This window comes from Urocitellus parryii, chromosome 7 (genome assembly GCF_045843805.1).
Source record: "Urocitellus parryii isolate mUroPar1 chromosome 7, mUroPar1.hap1, whole genome shotgun sequence".
Taxonomy (NCBI): domain Eukaryota; kingdom Metazoa; phylum Chordata; class Mammalia; order Rodentia; family Sciuridae; genus Urocitellus; species Urocitellus parryii.
Window position 1 is genome coordinate 101,044,809 of NC_135537.1, and position 4,537 is coordinate 101,049,345.

The window sequence follows — 4,537 nt, forward strand, 5'->3', positions numbered from 1 at the left end:
GAGGATCAAACCCAGGACCTCACACATGCTAGGCAAGTGCTCCACCACTGAACCATATCCCTATTTGTAATTTAGCACTTTTTATTTATAAACTTGCTTCTGTAATATTAATAAATAAAATAGAACTACTATTCATATGAATTCTATAATTTGACTAATTATAAGTTTTTAAACTTTTAGAAGGAAATGAGATTCTATGTTCAAAACTTCATTTCATAGAGGGCAATATCAAAATGCCATAAACTACTTTTATTTCTCATAAAATCATTGGATCCAATTTAACTCAAAAAATTAAAAATTTCCTGACCCTGTACTCTCTCAGTTAGGAAATGACAAATGAGAGGATAATGATAAAAAGGTTTGGAAGCACACTGAAAATTTTTGAAAATTAAATGAACATGCTAGTAATTTCCCATTCCTGGATTAAAAATACATAGGAATATAATTTCCAAGTTTAGAGGAGGAATATACTTAATAATAAAAGGTGTATAAGTTGGTCATAATGGAATTGAGGGTAGGATGCTCGGATTCATAAAAAAGCAGAAGTTAAAATGAGTGATTTTAGGGAAAAGTTGAGTGTAAAAGTTTCAGGGAAAGCGAGGTTGAGTAGTGCTCCCATGAAAAGGGTTACTATTAATGCGTTTATTATAATGATGTTAGTGTTTTCAGCTATAAAGAATAAGGCAAAGGGACTGGCTGTATAGTCAACATTAAATCCTGATACAAGTTCTGACTCTCCTTCTGTAAGGTCAAATGGAGCTCTATTAGTTTCTGCTAATGTTGAAATAAACCATATTATTGCTAGAGGTCATGTTGGAAGTAGATGTCATGTAAATTGTTGGGTGGTAATAAGGGTAGATAGTGTAAAGGATCCATTTATTAAAAGTACTGAGAGAAGAATAATTGCTAGCGTTACTTCATATAAAATAGTTTGTGCTAAGGCTCGTAATGCTCCAATTAAAGCATATTTAGAGTTGGGGGCTCAGCCTGATCATAGAATTGCAAATACAGCTAAGTTTGATGTGGCGAGGATAAATAACTCCTATGTTTATATTAATGAGAGGTTGGGGTATGGGTAGGGGGATTCACATGGTAAATGCTAGTGTTAGGGAAAGAGTAGGGGGCATTAATAAATAATGTAATTGATGCTGTTAAGGGTTTTATGGGTTCTTTAATAAATAGCTTTATTGCGTCAGCAAATGGTTGAAGTAAGCCGTAAGGTCCAACGACATTAGGGCCTTTACGGAGTTGTATATATCCTAGTATTTTTCGTTCGATGAGGGTTAGAAAAGCTATAGCTACTAGGATTCGAACAATTAGAAGAAAGAGATTAATTATAAACAGTAATGTTAAGAAGAGGAGTTGAACCTCTGAAATAAAGTTTTAAATCTTATGCAATTACAAGGCTCTGCCATCTTAACAAGCCCTGTTCTAGGGCGAGTTGTTTAGAATAGTTTAGTAGATTTAGATTATTTCATCCATTTATTTAGCATTAATGTTTAATTGGCCTTATTTTTCTTGTCCTTTTGTACTGGGAGAAATATAATAATAGATAGAAACCTATCTGGATTTCTCCGGTCTGAACTCAGATCACGTAGGACTTTAATAGTTGAACAAACTAACCATTAATAGCGGTTACACCATTTGGATGCCCTGATCCAACATCCAGGTCGTTAAACCCTAACTGTCCATATGGACTCTTGAGTAGGATTGCGCTGTTATCCATAGGGTAACTTGTTCCGTTGATCAATAATTTGGGTCAATTAATGAGTTATAATTTGGATGTGTTGTGTCTAGATTATTATCATTAGGAGGTTTATTTGTACTCCGAGGTCACCCCAACCAAAATTTCTAGTCTATGAACAATAATTTTGATTCCTTAGATAATGTCAAGGCTGTGAGACTATTAAATTTAAGCTCCATAGGGTCTTCTTCTCTTATTAGGAAATTCCCACCTCTTCACGGGAAGGGTGATGTTTTTGGTAAACAGGCGAGGTTAGCGTTTGCCGAGTTCCTTTTACTTTTTTTAATCTTTCCCTTAGTGCATACCAGTGTTGGGTTAACAGTGTTGTTATTAATGGTTTTATGATTTATTTAATATTATGATGTTGTTAACTATCAGTGAATTATTCGATCTAAGTTTATGCAGGGAGAATGTTTTCTTGTTACTCATTTTAACATAATTTCTTCTATTAGGAAAATATATAGGTCCAGTGTTGGCTTAGGAGATTATTGAGAGTTAGGTATTAAGTTTTGAAAACTAGGTTAAGCTTTAATGCTTTTTTAATTGATGGCTGCTTTTAGGCCAACTATGGAGGTTAATAGGTTTACTCTCTAAATTAAGGTTTATTCCTTAACTCGAAAGAGCTGTCCCTCTTTAGATTAACATTTAAATTTACATTTGGCTTGCTTGTGCTTTAGGTAAATTTAAAGTAGAACTAAAATTCTAATCTGGACAACCAGCTATTACCAGGCTTGGTAGGCTTTTCACTTCTACTTATAAGTCATTCCACTATTTTGCAACATAGACGGATGGGCTCTTATTGGCTGCTCATAAGTAGCTCCTCTGATTTCAGGGTGTTTGGCTTAAATTCTTTTTGTCAAGCATTTTCTGGTTAAATCATTATGCAAAAGGTAAAAGAGTTAATCTTTGCTTTTTGATACTATAAATTTGTTCTTTCATCTTTCCCTTAAGGTACTGTCTCTATAGCTCCTAATGTAAATTTCTATCTCCTGTACTTTACTTTAGGTAAATGTTTTATTTATTAAGTAAACTGTATTTTAGTGGGGGAGGGGTTGGGCTAACATTAGTTCAAAATGTTCATAGTGGATGAAATCTCCTGGGTGTAAGCCGGGTGCTTTAGAGTTAATCAGCTACATTTTGATTATCCCAAACACACTTTCCAGTATGTTTACCTTGTTACAACTTTTCTTTTCTTATATAATTTGATTTAATTGATTATGTATGGGGTTGTGTGAAAGTATATTTGAAGAGGGTGACGGGCAGTGTGTGTGTGCTTTATTGCCCAATTCAGTTAAGCTCGCTATTCTTAACTTACTACTAAATCCGCCTTATGCTTTAAGTTTCATAAAAGCTATCATGGAGATTTGTTCTAGGAAGTAGAAAATGTAGCCCATTACTTCCCACCTTATAGGCTACACCTTGACCTAACGTATTAATGTAGAATTTTCTTGCTTACTGTAGGACATTTTTAGGGTTTGTTGCAGATGGCGGTATATAGGCTGATAATTGCTAAAGGTAGTGAGGTGTATCAAGGTTTATCAATTATAGAACAGGCTCCTCTAGAGGGATGTAAAACACCGCCAAGTCCTTTGAGTTTTAGACCATTGCTAGTAGTACTCTGGTGAACATTCTTGTTTATTGAATGTTTATGTTTAGGGCTAAGCATAGTTGGGTATCTAATCACAGTTTGGGTCTTAGCTATCGTGAATTCAGATAATTTAAGATTACTTTTGTGTTTGACTTTCATTGTTACCAAGGCTTTTTATGGTTTAGTATTATTTTAATCTTATCTAGCTAGTCTCTTAATCACGCTTTACGCCGTGTTTCATTAACTGGGGTTAATCATATGACCGCGGTGGCTGGCACGAAATTTACCAACCCTTAATTTAGCTTAACTTAGTCAAACTTTCGTTTATAGGCTTAATTTTAATTACTGCTGTATCCCGTGGTGGTGTGGTAGAGCAAGGTGTTATGAGCTACTAGGATAGTGAACTTGCACCTTTTGATCGATTAATAGATATAGAGGGCATTCTCACTGGGGTAGGGATGTGTGCATGTATAAGTTAGCTAAAAGCTAATGAAAAGGCCAGGACCAAACCTATGTGTTTATGGGGTATGAAATACCCATCTAAGCATTTTCAGAGCTTTGATTTACTAGTTAAGCTACATTAACATATGTACCTTGAAGGGCATTGCTTATATAGGGCTTTGTAAACAGAATAATATGTAAGTATTATTAGGATAGGAATAGAGTAGTAGAATTACTTATGGGGACTTAGTAAAACTTATTTATAGATTTCAATCTACTGAGAAGATAGTCAATAATTTTTTAAGCAAATAAGAAGTTTAATAGGTTCAAAAAAGGGTAATTGGTTAAATGTTCGTTTTTATATTTAGACCTACTATGGAATTTCTGTTTTAACTTTTTTTTTTTTGTCTATCGAGCATTAAGCCTGACTATGGCAGATAGTAGATATGTAAAATGAGAATATTTACTAATAAGTCCAGCTACAATTGAGTTGAATGGAATGAGGCCTCTAACGGCCAATGGTGAGTCCCTGCATCCCCTTAAAAATAAAACCACTAAAGGCATGACAGTGCAGTTATGTTGGGTAATGGGCTCGAATTGAACTAATCCATCAGGATGTCTTATTTAAGAGGAACGAGTGGGCGTTTATGCAAGTTATGGCCCTGAGGTAGGAACCAGATGCCAGATAAAGTTCACTATTAGCTACCCCCAAGTTAAAATGGGATCAGAGCAAGAAGAGGGACACGGATTGGGCGAGTAGATGG

At 34.8% G+C, this 4,537-nt stretch overlaps 1 non-coding gene across 1 annotated transcript; it reads right to left on the bottom strand.

The window, feature by feature from the left end:
- Window positions 1-2,883: 2,883 nt before the first annotated feature.
- Window positions 2,884-3,847, bottom strand: LOC144256339 (18S ribosomal RNA). The gene has a single exon (XR_013344105.1). It is a non-coding gene; the product is annotated as an 18S ribosomal RNA (ribosomal RNA).
- Window positions 3,848-4,537: the final 690 nt, after the last annotated feature.